Source organism: Coregonus lavaretus, assembly GCF_964263955.1.
Source record: "Coregonus lavaretus genome assembly, chromosome: 32".
NCBI classification, from domain to species: domain Eukaryota; kingdom Metazoa; phylum Chordata; class Actinopteri; order Salmoniformes; family Salmonidae; genus Coregonus; species Coregonus lavaretus.
This window is the reverse complement of record NC_140019.1, coordinates 7,908,333-7,926,142: the sequence shown is the minus strand read 5'-3', so window position 1 is coordinate 7,926,142 and position 17,810 is coordinate 7,908,333.

Genomic DNA, 17,810 nt, shown 5'->3' with positions numbered 1-17,810 from the left:
TAAAAGTTGTCAAAAATATAAATAGTAGAGTAAAGTACAGATACCCCAAAAAAACGACTTAAGTAGTACTTTCAAGTATTTATACTTAAGTACTTTACACCACTGTAACAGACACATCTCAACATCAACTGTTCAGAGGAGACTGCGTGAATCAGGCCTTCATCGTCGAATTGCTGCAAAGAAACCACTACTAAAGGACACCAATAAGAAGAAGACACTTGCTTGGGACAAAAAACACAAGCATTTACATTTTAGTCATTTAGCAGACGCTCTTATCCAGAGCGACTTACAGTTAGTGAGTGCATACATTTTTATACTGGCCCCCCCGTGGGAAACGAACCCACAACCCTGCCGTTGCAAGCGCCATGCTCTACCAACTGAGCTACAGGGGACTTCACGAGCAATGGACATTAGACCGGTGGAAATCTGTCCTTTTGTCACGCCCTGACTCTGGGGACTCTTATTTGTTGAGTCAGGGTGTGTGATTTTCTATGTTGTGATTGTCTATGTTGTATATTCTAGTTTGTCTAGATCTATGTTGGCCGGTGTGGTTCCCAATCAGAGGCAGCTGTCGCTCGTTGTCTCTGATTGGGGACCATACTTAGGCAGCCTATTGGCACTAGTGGGTTGTGGGATCTTGTTCCTTGTTAGGTATGTTGTTTGTGTACCTTGGACTTCACGTTTCGTTTGTTGTTTTGTAGTTGGTTATTCTGTTCAAATAAACATGTATGCATATCACGCTGCGCCTTGGTCTGACCCGTTCCTTAACGAACGTGACAGAAGATCCCACCAAACAAGGACCAAGCAGCGTGCCCAGGAAGAGCGAATTGCCATGTCACAGGTGGGCAAATTGTGGTCATGGGAAGAGATATTCTCGGGGAAAGGGCCATGGGCGAAGGTAGATGCCCAGGCAGGAGAGGAGCAACGGCAACACAGAGGACGCCGGTCGAGGAGGAAGCCCGAGAGACAGCCCCAATAAAAAATTTTGGGGGGGCTAAAGGGGTGGTCGGGGAGCGAGAGAGAAGAGCCCTGACCACTGCACCCGGTTGGTTTTCAGATTGGGTGGGAACAGTATTATACTGAGGAGTCGGAGGATGACGACGACGACGAGGTTCTGTTCCCTAACTCGTGGGGGCTACCGGAGGAGTCCTCACGGGAAGAGGAGTGCTGACGACGGAGACCCGAGAGGCAACCCCAAGAAAAAAATTTTTGGGGGGGCACACAGGGTGGATGACGAGGCTACAGGAGGCTAAAAGGGAGAAGGAAAGTGTAGAGGCACGGCGAGAGGAGCTGGTTAGGCAGTGGTGCGCGTCGCCAGCCCGGTCCGGCCTGTTCCTGTCCCTCGCACCAAGTCAGTGGTGCGCGTCACCAGCCCGGTCCGGCCTGTTCCTGCCCCTCGCACCAAGCTAGTGGTGCACGTCGCCAGCCCGGCCCGGCCTGTTCCTGACCCTCGCACTAAGCCAGTGGTGCGCGTCGCCAGCCCGGTCCGGCCTGTTCCTGTCCCTCGCACCAAGCCAGTGGTGCTCGTCGCCAGCTCGGCCCGGCCTGTTCCTGCCCCTCGCACCAAGCCAGTGGTGCGCGTCGCCAGCCCGGTCTGTTCCTGACCCTTGCACCAAGCCAGTGGTGCGCGTTGCCAGCCCGTTCCGGCCTGTTCCTGTCCCTCGCACCAAGCCAGTGGTGCGCGCCGCCAGCCCGGCCCGGCCTGTTCCTTCCCCTCGCACCAAGCCAGTGGTGCGCGTCGCCAGCCCGGTCCGGCCTGTTCCTGCTCCTCGCACCAAGCCAGTGGTGCGTGTGTCCAGTCCGGCACGGCCTGTGCCTGTTCCACCGGTGCCTGGTTCGGCACCGGTCAGCTGCTCTACTCCGGAGCCAGAGCAGTCCGCTCCACCGGTGCCCAGTTCAGCTCCGGTCAGCTGCTCCACTCCGGAGACAGAGCAGTCCGCTCCACCGGGGTCCAGTCCAGATCCGGTCAGCGGCTCCAGTCCGGAGCCTGACGTCAGCCCCTCTCCAGGTTCGGGGTCTCCCACACCAGGGTCCAGACAGGGCTTGGAGTATAGTGGGAGGAAGGAGAGGGGAAGCAGCGCGCCGAGGTCCAGACCAGACCAGGGGCACAACAGGGAGACGGAGAATAGGTGTTGGTCACGCCCGGAGCCGGATCTGCCTCCGAGGCGGAATGCCCACCCAGCCCCTACCCTGTTAAGTAAAGGTTGTGCGGTCGGAGTCCGCACCTTTGGGGGGGGGGGGGGAGGGTACTGTCACGTCCTGACTCTGGGGACTCTTATTTGTTGAGTCAGGGTGTGTGATTTTCTATGTTGTGATTGTCTATGTTGTATATTCTAGTTTGTCTAGATCTATGTTGGCCGGTGTGGTTCCCAATCAGAGGCAGCTGTCGCTCGTTGTCTCTGATTGGGGACCATACTTAGGCAGCCTATTGGCACTAGTGGGTTGTGGGATCTTGTTCCGTGTTAGGTATGTTGTTTGTGTACCTTGGACTTCACGTTTCGTTTGTTGTTTTGTAGTTGGTTATTCTGTTCAAATAAACATGTATGCATATCACGCTGCGCCTTGGTCTGACCCGTTCCTTAACGAACGTGACACCTTTGGTCTGATGAGTCCAAATTTGAGATTTTTGGTTCCAACTGCCGTGTCTTTGTGAGACGCAGAGTAGGTGATTCCCACCGTGAAGCATGGAGGAGGAGGTGTGATGGTGTGGGGGTGCTTTGCTGTTGACACTGTCTGTGATTTATTTAGAATTCAAGGCACACTTAACCTGCATGGCTACCACAGCATTCTGCAGTGATACGCCATCCCATCTGGTTTGCGCTTAGTGGGACTATCATTTGTTTTTCAACAGCACAATGACCCAAAACACACCTCCAGGCTGGAGACTGATGGAGTGCTGCATCAGAGGACCTGGCATCCACATTCACCCGACCTCAACCCAATTGAGATGGTTTGGGATGAGTTGGACCGCAGAGTGAAGGAAAAGCAGCAAACAAGTGCTCAGCATATGTGGGAACTCCTTAAAGACTGTTGGAAAAGCATTCCTCATGAAGCTGGTTGAGAGAATGCCAAGTGTGTGCAAAGCTGAGGGTGGCTGCATTGAAGAATCTAAAATATAAAATATATTTTGATTTGTTTAACACTTTTTTGGTTACTACATGATTCCATATGTGTTATTTCATAGTTTTGATGTCTTCACTATTATTCTACAATGTAGAAAATAGTACAAATAAAGAAAAACCCTTGAAGGAGTAGGTGTGTCCAAACTTTTGACTGGTACTGTATAAGAGGTACAAGTCAACAAATAAACTGTCAAAATGTTAAATTATGATCTTAGAGCTGTGCTTGACCAAAATGCATCAACAGACCAGTTAGATATAGGAATCTCTCTATTAAATCTAATGAATGTTATGGTTGTTTGAGTCAGAATCGAGACGTAAACACAGACGTTGACTATCCAAACGGAGAGAATCATGCCACACTATGAAAAGCCCTGTGCTCTGCTTTACAGCCTTAGACAGCCTGCTGCATGCCCACCTGCTCTAATTAGGGTAGAGGTTAAACAGTGAGTAGACTGGCCCTCCCTCAATCAGTCACAGTGGATGGCATGTCTGATACTATATATGCTAGTGGTGGAAACATAGCCTGGTCCCAGATCTGTTTGTGCTTTCTTGCCAACAACTACACTGTAAAACCATGAAACACGTGACACATTTATAACCTAAACGCCAGTGTTTAAAACTTAAACATTAGGCATTTAGATTTGCAAACAAGTGTCCTTGTCTTAAACACATGCAGTCAGTTTCCCACCAGGAGAACACCTACAGTGCATTCGGAAAGTATTCAGACCCCTTTACTTTTTCCACATTTTGTTACTTTACAGCCTTATTCTAAAATTGATTAAATCGTTTTTTCCCCTCATCAATCTACACACAATACCCCATAATGACAAAGCAAAAAAATACGTAACATTTACATAAGTATTCAGACCCTTTACTCAGTACTTTGTTGAAGCACCTTTGGCAGCGATTACAGCCTCGAGTCTTCTTGGGTATGACGCTACAAGCTTGGGCACACCTGTATTTGGGGAGTTTCTCCCATTCTTCTCTGCAGATCCTCTCAAGCTCTGTCAGGTTGGATGGGGAGCGTCTCTGCACAGCTATTTTCAGGTCTCTCCAGAGATGTTCGATCGGGTTCAAGTCCGGGCTCTGGCTGGGCCACTCAAGGACATTCAGAGACTTGTCCCGAAGCCACTCCTGTGTTGTCTTGGCTGTGTGCTTAGGGTCGTTGTCCTGTTGGAAGGTGAACCTTCGCCCCAGTCTGAGGTCCTGAGCTCTCTGGAGCAGGTTTTCATCAAGGATCTCTCTGTACTTTGCTCTGTTCATCTTTCCCTCGATCCTGACTAGTCTCCCAGTCCCTGCCACTGAAAAACATCCCCACAGCATGATGCTGCCAACGCCATACCTCACCGTAGGGATGGTGCCAGGTTTCCTCCAGACGTGACGTTTGGCATTCAGGCCAAAGATTTCAATCTTGGTTTCATCAGACTGTTTCTCATGGTCTGAGAGTCATTTAGGTGCCTTTTGTCAAACTCCAAGCGGGCTGTCATGTGCCTTTTACTGAGGAGTGGCCTCCGTCTAGCCACTCTACCATAAAGGCCTGATTGGTGGAGTGCTACAGAGATGGTTGTCCTTCTGGTAGATTCTCCCATCTCCACAGAGGAACTCTGGAGCTCTGTCAGAGTGACCATCAGGTTCTTGGTCACCTCCCTGACCAAGGCCCTTCTCCCCCGATTGCTCAGTTTGGCCGGGCGGCCAGCTCTAGGAAGAGTCTTGGTGGTTCCAAACTTCTTCCATTTAAGAATGATGGAGGCCACTGTGTTCTTGGCAACCTTCAATGCTGCAGAAATTGTTTGGTACCCTTCCCCTGATCTGTGCCTCGACACAATCCTGTCTCAGAGCTCTACAGACAATTCCTTCTACCTCATGGCTTGGTTTTTGATCTGATGGGACCTTATATAGACAGGTGTGTGCCTTTCCAAATCATGTCCAATCAATTGAATTTACCACAGGTGGACTCCAATCAAGTTGTAGAAACAGCTCAAGGATAATCAATGGAAACAGGATGCACCTGAGCTCAATTTCGAGTCTCATAGCAAAGGGTCTAATATATAAATGCCGACAGATAATTTGTTCGTTCAACATGGTGGGATCTTTTTTTGTCGGTAAAATTAATTATGCTGGAAATGCCTTTATGCACAAATATTGATATAATAACCATCATATCGAAGTAAACTTGGGAGTCACGTGATGACATGTTGTATGGTCCTCCCACTACGACTCGGGAAACCATGCTGTTATTAGGCTACAGATGTTATAAATTATGATAATCTTCACAGGGTGGTGAAAGTGCACGGTGATCTTGATGCACCTTGCCAATAAATATCGAGGGTCTTATTCTGGTGACATGATGATCGATGCTTGACTGCCATTTGATTATCCATAATAATCTCATAATGTAGACTAGCCTACCCGCACTGTATCTGCGAGTTGTTGGCTCGCTAGAGCACACATGCTAAAACCAAAGTAGTCACATTTGCTATTTAATGCAACAGTTTTTGTGACAAAATTATCGGTAGAGTTGAAAATGCATTTTACAGTGACAATGACCATAGGAATTGCACAAACAGATCAGGGACCAGGCTAGTGGAAATATTGTAGACTACTAGGAAACGTTGTTGTCGTGGGCTACTACTAGGAATAGCCTGTCTATGGCCATCAATTAGTAGAGCGTCCCATTTCATCAGTTATATCATCTCATTGATCTGTCAGGAGGAAAGGCCCGATGCGATGTGGGAGGTCAATACAGCGGGGCTGCCTGCTGCACGTTCAGCCCAGCCTACCCCAGTTGTTCAAGGACGGCAATCAATAGGATTCACACAATCTTTTCAGAGACGGGGAGCTAGCACGCCACTGTTGTTGATTGGTAACAGGGGTATTTTGCCCAGTCGTGATCAATGGGAATGAAATGAGAGCAACATGTCGCTTTCGCCGCACGTCTACGCCATCCCCCAATGGGACGTGGCCTGGCATAGACCCAGTCACAAGTCTGATCTAATGGTGCTGATCATTTTAGAGGTTGATGCACTGTAAGTGGTAAGCTCTAGTCTGGGTCCTCCTTATCATACCGCAACCTGTGGGTTAGAGGTCAGGTCAGCTCATAAGTCAAAAATTGGCCTCATCGATACCATGTCCATTATCAGTCAGTAATGTATGGTTGGGAGAGTACTATAGAGAGAAGAAAGAAAATAGATGATCCTATTTTCTCATGCCAACTTTTGATGCAGTTGTTCGACACTATTTGGAAATTAGTGGCTTTTCTTGTGGTTGATTGATTTCATTGAGTGTTCAGCTTACAATGATTTATCTCTGGTAATGTATACAAACAAAACAATGATTGATTCTGACATCTCTTCATAGCATCCAATTTCATCCAAATCTTAGGTCACCGTCTTTCATGTAACATGGATAATCCATACTGAGTGAGAGATATTGATCTACGATACATGTAAAATCACTGACATGCTATTAATAAGTCAATATACAATTAACAACAAGAGCGGGAAAGAGTATGAATGAATGGTGTGCGTGTGCCTCTTACTACTGACCATCACCTACAATCACAGAGCTGTAGATAAAACAGCCAGATGTTCAGCAACCTAAATGTCTCTCCACTGCGGCATGTATAAAATGCAATGTATTGAGTGGGGAAGCTTAACCCGCAGTATGACCTATGTGGCACAGTGATATGTTGCGTGTAGCGTCCCATATGCATACAGCAGAGCACAGCACACTGAACTGTTGAGCGCTCCTCCAGCTTAACGGCTTTCATATTGGAGGCAAGTCAGGGGACTCGACAAAGATGCAAAGGATTCCATGCTCCGCGCTCTGTGATTGGCTGGCCAGGATCTTGTCTCTGAGTGGAGGAGGAAGGAGAGTGAGTCAGTAGTGAGCTAGATCAGAGCTAGAGCTCGAGAGCTGGAGACCCGATACCCCCGGCCAACACGTGCCTTTCCATCACGACTCCCTTTTTCTTCCAGCACAATGCTGGCAGGCAGGCAATCTCAGCTCCCTCCGCTGCTCACCGCTCTCTCTCTCACTACTTTATTGTCATGCTGGTTTAACAAACTGCCACAGCCAGTCACTCAGGTGATAAAGGGTTTAAAAATTGTGTGATCTAATACAAACAGGCAGTGGGGTGCAAAGTTTGTCTGGCCGAGCGGTCGCATGCCAGACATTTCTCTGCATAGACCTCGTCCAGTCCCCCCTCCCTTCTCTCCCCTTTCTCCCAGGGCCACTACCCCCAGACATCGCCCTAGGGCAAAGAGGAGAGGGGCTAGATTTGGGGCTAGGGGATGGAGGGACACAGAGGCATGTTCCTGGGGGTTGGACACCAAAGGCCATATTTACACTTGACCTAACCTCCTAGTATGTAACATTTGGTCATATTATATCCCCTGTACATTTTTGGATTGAGGAATGAGGACAGAGCCATGATGGTCACCAACAGACCAAACTGTGTTTGGAAAGTGCTTGTGTTTGGACTTGTTTGAACAACGACAGGTGTAAATGAATTGAGATCAATATTCTATTGTTTGCCTCCTTTTGTCCCGACATGGATCTGAATGTGAAATTCAGAAGCCGCTCTTGGACCATACCAGAATATTGATCAAGAGCAAACACATACAGTATTTACTATATATCCCTGGATGGGTAGGAATGTGTTAACATTAAAAGCTAAAAAAAAAAAAACAATGATTAGTCGTTAGATTAAGCAGAATGGAGAAACCCAGCAGTTTGTTACACCATTGACACTTTGTCTTGCAGGAAGTGTGGTGCACTGAGTTGCTACAGGTAGGTTACATATCAAACCCACCCAGCTGATGTTGGCTCCTCTTCAATCTCATTACTGCACTGTCGATGACAGGGCCGCAGAAACAAGTTCTGAAGAAAATGGTTCATTACCCTGACAAATCAAAAACAAACTGTCTAGACAATGGACAGTGGGATTCTCTTTGGAGCTGTCTGTTCCTTGACCTGTGAGAGTGTGTGCACTGCATTGAGAGTGGCTGAGTCTGAGCCAGTGCAGCGTGTGTGTACATTGTGGGATGTGTAGCATTCCTGCCATTGTTTTGTGAATGGAGGGGTGTCGGGAATAGAACAATTCCGCTTTTCAGCCATGCTAAACCAGCAAAGACGATTCCAAAGGCAAGATTTTCCACACCTTGACGTAAAGGATTCACACACCACACACTCTCCCTACTCACGTGCACACACACGCATGCACATACTCTGTGCTCGCATTCACACACAACAGAAAGCTGTTAGGCTTCTACTGCTTGGGACAAGAGTGATGCAGGTGTGTGAAGCTGATCTGTAAGGATACGACATCCTCTCCCCAGAGAGAGAATGTGTGTGTGTGTGTGTGTGTGTGTGTCTGCGTGTGACCAGTTGATGGGTGGCTGTCAGAGGGCAGGTCATCTGGCCCAGAGCCTGGGGAAGATGTCTGTCACTGTCTGCAGATCTGGCAGTCTCTCTCTCTCTCTCTCTCTCTCTCTCTCTGGTAAAATGAGAAAATAAATGTGAATGTGTTAAGACTAAGTAGTCTATTCTATAATGATATTCCCTGACTACTGGGTGACTGGATGTTGGCTGCCTTCTAAAGACAGACTAACTGCCTTTGTACATTGATTTGAAGTGAGAATATAGGATAATGCTGAATTGTCTGATTTAGTCTCAGCTGGATCTCTGTGTGTTTTCTGGGAAATGGGAGAGGTTAGGCTGCTGGAGTCAGCCTGTGATGTTGACAGCCCACCTGCTATAATGCTGTGTGAGTGCACCGCTGCAAGATGTAGTTCAGGCAGGCAAACTAGGCCAGATTAATATTGGAGGCTGAGCCAGACCGTTGCCTTCTGGGTGCCCTGAAGCTACTTCTCCCTGCTTTCCCCATCTCTCCCCCTTGCCTCCCCCTTCCTCCTTGCCTCCTTGCCTCCCCCTCATTCATTCCCTCATGCCTCCCCCTCCCTGGCTTCTCCCTCCCTCCTGCCTCCCCATCTACCTCACTCAATCCCCTCCCTCCTTCCCTCCTCCTTGCCTCCCTCCTCCATGCCGCCCACCCTGCCTCCCCCTCTTCCTCCCCCCTCCCTCCCCAGGGAGAGACTGATTTATTGAGGAGAGCACCGGAGGGGACCCACGACAACCTTGTTTCACAATCCTCCGAAGTTGAGCAATAAGGAAGCAATGCTTAGCTTTGGGTATAATAAACATTGATCCCATTCAGTTGGATTTTTAAGACCTCAAATACTTACTGTAAATCCTGATTAATACACAGTGCACACAAACACGTGCACACACACACATACAAAAGGCACATGTCAGAATAAGCAGTGTAAGCAATAGGAGCGGAGGCATTTATTGAGGATTGAAGGACATTAGGGACAGGCAGTGGGTGTAGCATACCTTGGTAAATATAGTATAGCCACAGTGGCCAATGCCAGGCGCTCCTGGCGGGTTGTGCCGTTGGGTGGGGGAGAGGTGGGGGGAGGGGGGCTGTTTTGCCCCTGGGAACACAGCAACACAGGGAGCAGACGATAAAGAGACAGGTGTTTGTGTAATTTTGGTCTGTTCCGTGGAAAGACAGAGGCATATCTGGTAAGCTTCCCAGATGTTTGGCATTGAAGTGATCTGGAGTTATAATAATAATAATAATAATATGCCATTTAGCAGACGCTTTTATCCAAAGCGACTTACAGTCATGCGTGCATACATTTTTTGTGTGTGGGTGGTCCCGGGGATCGAACCCACTACCTTGGCGTTACAAGCGCCGTGCTCTACCAGCTGAGCTACAGCTTTATTGGGAAGAGCAAGTACCAAGGGAGAGTCCTCTTTATCCTCCTTATGTGAGATTCACACTGCTCTGGACCATACAGGCAAACATAGGGATCCCTCCTGGCACAGTTAATCATGTTTTTTCTTGTTGCTAAATGCTATATACAGTGCATTCGGAAAGGATTCAGACCACTTGATTTTGTTACGTTACAGCCTTAATCTAAAATTGATTAAATTATTATTTTTTCTCATCAATCTACGCACAATGCCCCATAATGACAAAGTGAAAACAGTTTTTTTGAAATTTTGCAAATGTATTAAAAATTCCTTATTTACACAAGTATTCAGACCCTTTGCTATGAGACTCGAAATTGAGCTCAGGTGCATCCTGTTTCCATTGAGCATCCTTGAGATGTTCCTACAACTTGATTGGAGTCCACCTGTGGTAAATTCAATTGATTGGACATGATTTGGAAAGGCACACACCTGTCTATATAACGTCCCACAGTTGACAGTGCATGTAAGAGAAAAAACCAAGCCATGAGGTCGAAGGAATTGTCCGTAGAGCTCCGAGACAGGATTGTGTCAAGGCACAGATCTGGGGAAGGGTACCAAAAAATGTCTGCAGCATTGAAGGTCCCGAAGAACACAGTGGCCTCCATCATTCTTCAATGGAAGAAGTTTGGAACCACCAAGACTCTTCGTAGAGCTGGTCGCCAGGCCAAACTGAGCAATCGGAGGAGAAGGGCCTTGGTCAGGGAGGTGACCAAGAACCCGATGGTCACTCTGACAGAGCTCTAGAGTTCCTCTGTGGAAATGGGAGAACCTTCCAGAAGGACAACCATCTCTGCAGCACTCCACCAATTAGGTCTTTATGGTAGGGTTGCCAGACGGAAGCCACTCCTCAGTAAAAGGCACATGACAGCCCGCTTGGACAACCACATATCACAGTCCTATACAGTGCCTTGCAAAGGTATTCATCACCCTTGGCATTCTTCCTATTTTGTTGCATTACAGCCTGTAATTTAAATGGATTTTTATTTCGATTTCATGTAATGGAAATACACAAAATAGTCCAAGTCGGTGAAGTGAAATGAAAAAAATAACTTGTTTAAAATAAATCTTTAAAATAAATAACGGAAAAGTGGTGAGTGCATACAGTGGGGAAAAAAAGTATTTAGTCAGCCACCAATTGTGCAAGTTCTCCCACTTAAAAAGATGAGAGAGGCCTGTAATTTTCATCATAGGTACACGTCAACTATGACAGACAAATTGAGGAAATAAAATCCAGAAAATCACATTGTAGGATTTTTAATGAATTTATTTGCAAATTATGGTGGAAAATAAGTATTTGGTCACCTACAAACAAGCAAGATTTCTGGCTCTCACAGACCTGTAACTTCTTCTTTAAGAGGGTCCTCTGTCCTCCACTCGTTACCTGTATTAATGGCACCTGTTTGAACTTGTTATCAGTATAAAAGACACCTGTCCACAACCTCAAACAGTCACACTCCAAACTCCACTATGGCCAAGACCAAAGAGCTGTCAAAGGACACCAGAAACAAAATTGTAGACCTGCACCAGGCTGGGAAGACTGAATCTGCAATAGGTATGCAGCTTGGTTTGAAGAAATCAACTGTGGGAGCAATTATTAGGAAATGGAAGACATACAAGACCACTGATAATCTCCCTCGATCTGGAGCTCCATGCAAGATCTCACCCCGTGGGGTCAAAATTATCACAAGAACGGTGAGCAAAAATCCCAGAACCACACGGGGGGACCTAGTGAATGACCTGCAGAGAGCTGGGACCAAAGTAACAAAGCCTACCATCAGTAACACACTACGCCGCCAGGGACTCAAATCCTGCAGTGCCAGATGTGTCCCCCTGCTTAAGCCAGTACATGTGCAGGCCCGTCTGAAGTTTGCTAGAGTGCATTTGGATGATCCAGAAGAGGATTGGGAGAATGTCATATGGTCAGATGAAACCAAAATAGAACTTTTTGGTATAAACTCAACTCGTCGTGTTTGGAGGACAAAGAATGCTGAGTTGCATCCAAAGAACACCATACCTACTGTGAAGCATGGGGGTGGAAACATCATGCTTTGGGGCTGTTTTTCTGCAAAGGGACCTGGACGACTGATCCGTGTAAAGGAAAGAATGAATGGGGCCATGTATCGTGAGATTTTGAGTGAAAACCTCCTTCCATCAGCAAGGGCATTGAAGATGAAACGTGGCTGGGTCTTTCAGCATGACAATGATCCCAAACACACCTGGGCAACGAAGGAGTGGCTTCGTAAGAAGCATTTCAAGGTCCTGGAGTGGCCTAGCCAGTCTCCAGATCTCAACCCCATAGAAAATCTTTGGAGGGAGTTGAAAGTCTGTGTTGCCCAGCGACAGCCCCAAAACATCACTGCTCTAGAGGAGATCTGCATGGAGGAATGGGCCAAAATACCAGCAACAGTGTGTGAAAACCTTGTGAAGACTTACAGAAAACATTTGACCTGTGTCATTGCCAACAAAGGGTATATAACAAAGTATTGAGAAACTTTTGTTATTGACCAAATACTTATTTTCCACCATAATTTGCAAATAAATTCATTAAAAATCCTACAATGTGATTTTCTGGAGAAAAAAAACCTATGATGAAAATTACAGGCCTCTCTCATCTTTTTAAGTGGGAGAACTTGCACAATTGGTGGCTGACTAAATACTTTTTTTCCCCACTGTATGTATTCACCCCCTTTGCTATGAAGCCCCTAAATAAGATCTGGTGCAACCAATTACCTTCAGAAGTCACTGAATTAGTTAAATAAAGTCCACCTGTGTACAATCCAATTGTCACATGATCTGTCACATGATCTCAGTATATATACACCTCTTCTGAAAGGCCCCAGAGTCTGCAACACCACTAAGCAAGGGACACCACCAAGCAAGCAGCATCATGAAGACTAAGGAGCTCTCCAAACAGGTCAGGGACAAAGTTGTGGAGAAGTACAGATCAGGGTTGGGTTATAAAAAAATATCAGAAACGTTGAACATCCCACAGAACACCATTAAATCCATTATTAAAACATTTAAAGAATATGGCACCACAACAAACCTGCCAAGAGAGGGCCTCCCACCAAAACTCACGGACCAGGCAAGGAGGGCATTAATCAGAGAGGCAACAAAGAGACCAAAGATAACCCTGAAGGAGCAGCAAAGCTGGGCTTTACGGAAGAGTGGCCATTGCTTAAAGAAAAAAATAAGCACACACGTTTGGTGTTCGGCAAAAGCCATGTGGGAGACCCCCCAAACATATGGAAGAAGGTATTCTGGTCATATGAGACTAAAATTGAGCTTTTTGCCATCAAGGAAAACGCTATGTCTGGCGCAAACCCAACACCTATCATCACCCCGAGAACACCATCCCCACAGTGAAGCATGGTGGTGGCAGCATCATGCTGTGGAGATGTTTTTAATAGTCAGGGACTGGGAAACTGGTCAGAATTGAAGGAATGATGGATGGCGCTAAATACAGGGAAATTCTTGAGGGAAACCTGTTTCAGTCTTCCAGAGATTTGAGTCTGGGACGGAGGTTCACCTTCCAGCAGGACAATGACCCTAAGCATACTGCTAAAGCAACACTCAAGTAATTTAAGGGGAAACATTTAAATGTCTTGGAATGACCTAGTCAAAGCCCAGACCTCAATCCAGTTGAGAATCTGTGGTATGACTTAAAGATTGCTGTACACCAGCGGAACCCATCCAAGTTGAAGGAGCTGGAGCAGTTTTGCCTTGAAGAATGGGCAAAGATCCCAGTGGCTAGATGTGCCAAGCTTATAGAGACATACCCCAAGAGACTTGCAGCTGTAATTGCTGCAAAAGGTGGCTTTACAAAGTATTGACTTTTTTATACAGGATACGAACATTCCATTCCAGCTAAACAATGGATATATATCAAGGCTCAGGATAAGACCCAGATGCAGACAGTTCGAAATAGCAAAAGTTTATTTACAAAAACAGGGGGCAGGCAAACGACAGGTCAAGGGTAGGCAGAGGTCAGTAATCCAGAGCAGAGTCCGAAAGGTACAGAAACAGCAGGCAGGCTCAGGGTCAGGACAGGCAGAGGTTGGTAATCCAGAACAGTGTCACAAGGTACAGAACGGCACGCAGGCTCAGGGTCAGGAAACAAGAGACCTTAGACACATGAAAAATGGGATGTATACGGAGGGTACGGGGCAACAGAAGATGAACAGCAGAGGGGCTAATGATCTTGGAGATGGGTAATGGGCCGTTAAAACGGGTGGAAAGTTTGTGGGACTCCACCCGGAGGGGCAAATCCCGAGTGGACAGCCATACCCTCTGCCCGAGACGATGCCGGGGAGCTGGGGTCCGGTGGCGGTCCGTCTGTCGTCGATACCTGGAGGTGGCCTTGAGAAGAGCCGACCGGGCTCTCTTCCAGGTATGCCGACAGCGGCGGATGAACATCTGGGCCGAGGGTATGCCGACCTCTTCCTCTTGCTCCGGGAAGAGCGGAGGCTGATATCCCAGGGAACACTCAAAAGGCGAGAGAACAGTGGCAGAGCAGGGAAGGGTGTTGCAGGCGTACTCAACCCACACGAGTTGCTGGCTCCAGGTGGTGGGGTTGGCGGAGACAAAGCAGCGAAGAGTCGTCTCCCGGTCCTGATTGGCTCGCTCCGACTGGCCTTTGGACTGGGGGTGGAACCCGGAGGACAGGCTGGCCGACGACCCAATGAGCGTGCAGAATGGAAAACAGGGACTAGAGAAAAACAGGAGCACGGGCAAAACGCTGGTAAGCTTGACGAGACAAGACAAACTGGCAACAGACAAACAGAAAACACTGGTATAAATACACAGGGGATAATGGGGACAAATGGGAGACACCTGGTGGGGGTGGAGACAAGACAGGTGAAACCGATCAGGGTGTGACAGATATATACACATTTGATGATTTTTTCTGCCTCTAAAATAAAAAGAACATCTGAGAACAATAATATTTTACACACACATGAAAGTACCCATAAACAATCATTCTGATGAAAAAACACAAATGTGAAAAATTGGTGGATATACAGTAGTGCTTTCGAAATAAACTCTTCAGATACACTCTTAGAAAAAACGGTTCCAAAACGGTTCTTCAGCTGTCCCCATAGGATAACTCTTTTTGGTTCCAGTTAAAACCATTTTGGGTTCCAGGTAGAACCCTTTTGGGTTCCATGTAGAACCTCTCTGTGGAACAGGTTCTAAACTCAGCAAAAAAAGAAACGTCCTCTCACTGTCAACTGCGTTTATTTTCAGCAAACTTAACATGTGTAAATATTTGTATGAACATAACAAGATTCAACAACTGAGACATAAACTGAACAAGTTCCACAGACATGTGACAAACAGAAATTGAATAATGTGTCCCTGAACAAAGGGGGGGTCAAAATCAAAAGTAACAGTCAGTATCTGGTGTGGCCACCAGCTGCATTAAGTACTGCAGTGCATCTCCTCCTCATGGACTGCACCAGATTTGCCAGTTCTTGCTGTGAGATGTTACCCCACTATTCCACCAAGGCACCTGCAAGTCACCTGCAAGTTCCAACGAGCGGTATGGCTGGTGGCATTGTCATGCTGGAGGGTCATGTCAGGATGAGCCTGCAGGAAGGGTACCACATGAGGGAGGAGGATGTCTTCCCTGTAACGCACAGCGTTGAGATTGCCTGCAATGACAACAAGCTCAGTCCGATGATGCTGTGACACACCGCCCCAGACCATGATGGACCCTCCACCTCCAAATTGATCCCGCTCCAGAGTACAGGCCTCGGTGTAACACTCATTCCTTCAACGATAAACGCAAATCCGACCATCACCCCTGGTGAGACAAAACCGCCACTCGTCAGTGAAGAGCACTTTTTGCAGGTCCTGTCTGGTCCAGCGACGGTGGGTTTGTGCCCATAGGCGACATTGTTGCCGGTGATGTCTGGTGAGGACCTGCCTTACAACAGGCCTAAAAGCCCTCAGTCCAACCTCTCTCAGCGTATTGCAGACAGTCTGAGCACTGATGGAGGGATTGTGCGTTCCTGGTGTAACTCGGGCAGTTGTTGTTGCAATCCTGTACCTGTCCTGCAGGTGTGATGTTCGGATGTACCGATCCTGTGCAGGTGTTGTTACATGTGGTCTGTCACTACGAGGACGATCAGCTGCCCGTCCTGTCTCCCTGTAGCGCTGTCTTAGGTGTCTCACAGTACGGACATTGCAATTTATTGCCCTGGCCACATCTGCAGTCCTCATGCCTCCTTGCAGCATGCCTAAGGTACATTCACGCAGACGAGCAGGGACCCTGAGCATCTTTCTTTTGGTGTTTTTCAGAGTCTGTAGAAAGGCCTCTTTAGTGTCCTAAGTTTTCATAACTGTGACCTTAATTGTCTACCGTCTGTAAGCTGTTAGTGTCTTAATCCACAGGTGCATGTTCATTAATTGTTTATGGTTCATTGAACAATCATGGGAAACAGTGTTTAAACCCTTTACAATTAAGATCTGTAAAGTTATTTGGATTTTTACAAATTATCTTTGAAAGACAGGGTCCTGAAAAAGGTTGATATGGAACCCTCTGTGGGTTGATATGGAACCCTCTGTGGAAAGGGTTCTATATGGAACCCAAAAGGGTTCTACCTGGAACCAAAAAGGGTTCTTCAAAGGGTTGTCCTATGGGGACAGCCGAAGAACCCTTTTAGGTTCTAGGTAGCACCTTTTCTTTCTAGGAGTGTAGCGGTTAATCATATGAACAAGCAATGAGTCACTCCCAGCAGGACAGAGCTGTGGTAGATATGGTGGAAATGATCAAGCTTTAGAGTCACTTCCCTCTATAATCATTCGGACCAAAAGTTAAATCCAGTTTGAGGCGTCTCATTTTGGGAGTCTGAAATGGGTGTAGGAGAATGATCGGTCATAATCAAATCAAATCAAATCAAATCTTATTGGTCACATGTGCCGAATACAACAGGTGCAGACATTACAGTGAAATGCTTACTTACAGCCCTTAACCAACAGTGCATTTATTTTTAACAAAAAAAGTAAAAATAAAACAACAACAAAAAAGTGTTGAGAAAAAAAGAGCAGAAGTAAAATAAAATAACAGTAGGGAGGCTATATATACAGGGGGGTACCGGTGCAGAGTCAATGTGCGGGGGCACCGGCTAGTTGAGATAGTTGAAGTAATATGTACAATCTCATCATACACACATAATTTAACACACACACACACACACACACACACACAACCACACATAAAGATTCACTCACGCATGCTCGCACGCACACACACACACACACACACCAAAAACCCAGAGACATAAAGGCCTCTATAACAGACCCTTCTTATCTCAGTGCAGCACACCTCTTTACCGGTGATACTGGCAGTAATTGAATTGTGTATGAGGCCATTTGCATGTGTAGGGGAAGAATTCAAAAAGCATCATGGACAGTTGAACAGTCTTCTGGCTCCTTGGCTTGCTTTGACTCTGACTCTATGCTCACCCGCCTCTCTGCTGTTCAGTGTTTAGTGTGTTAGTCATATGCAGATTATACAATAGAATCCTACTGGATTCACCTTGGTTCAAACAGAGAAAAGAGCATAATATAACATTATGCACAGGGATCTGTTAGGATCCCAGGACGACACTACATTATCACACTCTACCCTGCCGGGATGGATTCACAAGGAAAGTAGATTTTTGTGATGTGAATGTGAATGCTGTAGCAGCATTTCTAGATGGGAACTTTTTTCCAGTACATCAAAGTGTCACATTAAAGAGCCTTTATATAATCATGCACTTCCTAATGCTGGCTGTCAGACAATTTAACGGTCCATACTGGAGACCCATGGATAGATCAGTGATTTTAAATAATGCTTGGATACAGCAGGACTCAAGA